The sequence below is a fragment of the Dendroctonus ponderosae genome, unplaced genomic scaffold, assembly GCF_020466585.1.
Source record: "Dendroctonus ponderosae isolate FM_Combo_2020 unplaced genomic scaffold, Dpon_F_20191213v2 Dpon_F_20191213_9, whole genome shotgun sequence".
Taxonomy (NCBI): Eukaryota; Metazoa; Arthropoda; class Insecta; order Coleoptera; family Curculionidae; genus Dendroctonus; species Dendroctonus ponderosae.
This window is the reverse complement of record NW_026019116.1, coordinates 7542869-7544213: the sequence shown is the minus strand read 5'-3', so window position 1 is coordinate 7544213 and position 1345 is coordinate 7542869. Positions and strand designations below refer to the sequence as shown.

Below are 1345 nucleotides of genomic sequence, written 5' to 3'. Positions count from 1 at the left end.
TTGAGCTCAAAAAACACGCATGTGAAATTTTGATTTTTGCCCGAAATTTTTCCAAGGTTGGAGGTCGATTTTTGAAAAAAATTAAATTTTCTCAAAATGACTTAAATTTTACATCATTTTCAGCTCACCGACGCGAAGAATGCATCGAACTCATTGAAAAACATGCTAGAAGTCTCAGATCCGAAATACAAGTCATTTTCGGGACATTTTAAGCGTTTTTTGAGCGTTCACGATCTTTAGCCGACGATTTCATCCTCATTTTTGATCAAACACTTTATAAATGCATATTTGGGACCTTCTTGCGTCGAAAGGAATCGATTGAGCTTAAAAAACGCGCATGGAAATTTTGATTTTTGCCCGAAAGTTTTCCAAGGGTGGAGGTCGATTTCTTGAAAAAATAAAAATTTTGATAAAATTGCTTATATTTTACATCATTTTCAGCTCACCGATGCAAAGAATGCATCGAACTCATTGAAAAACATGCTAGAAGTCTCAGATCCGAAATACTAGTAATTTTCGGCATATTTTAAGCATTTTTTGAGCGTTCACGATCTTTATCCGACGATTTCATCCTCATTTTTGATCAAACACTTTATAAATGCATATTTGTGACCTTCTTGCGTCGAAAGGAATAGATTGAGCTCAAAAAACGGGCATGGGAAATTTTGATTTTTGCCCGAAATTTTTCCAAGGGTGGAGGTCGATTTTTTTAAAAAATTAAAATTTTGATAAAAGGGCTTACATTTTACATCATTTTCAGCTCACCGACGCAAAGAATGCATCGAACTCATTGAAAAACATGCTAGAAGTCTCAGATCCGAAATAATAGACATTTTGGGCACATTTTAAGCGTTTTTTGAGCGTTCACGACCTTTAACCGACGATTTCATCCTCAGTTTTGATCAAACACTTTATAAATGCATATTTGGGACCTTCTTGCGTCGAAAGGAATCGATTGAGCTCAAAAAACGCGCATGGGAAATTTTGATTTTTGCCCCAAAGTTTTCCATAGGTGGAGGTCGATTTTTTGAAAAAATTGAAATTTTGTTAAAAGGGCTTAAATTTTACATCATTTTCAGCTCACCGACGCAAAGAATGCATCGAACTCATTGAAAAACATGCTAGAAGTCTGAGATCCGAAATACTAGTGATTTTTGGCATATTTTAAGCATTTTTTGAGCGTTCACGATCTTTAGCCGACGATTTCATCCTCATTTTTGATCAAACACTTTATAAATGCATGTGAAATGTTGATTTTTGCCCGAAAGTTTTCCAAGGGAAGAGGTCGATTTCTTGAAAAAATTAAAATTTTGATAAAAGGGCTTAAATTTTACATAATTTTCAG

General features: G+C 34.6%; 1 protein-coding gene across 2 annotated transcripts in view; it reads left to right on the top strand.

Annotated features, from left to right (window-relative positions):
- The window catches only part of LOC109539339 (1-phosphatidylinositol 3-phosphate 5-kinase), a 26087-nt gene that overhangs the window by 17067 nt on the left and 7675 nt on the right, over nt 1-1345 (top strand). The gene's annotated exons all lie outside the window — the stretch shown is intronic.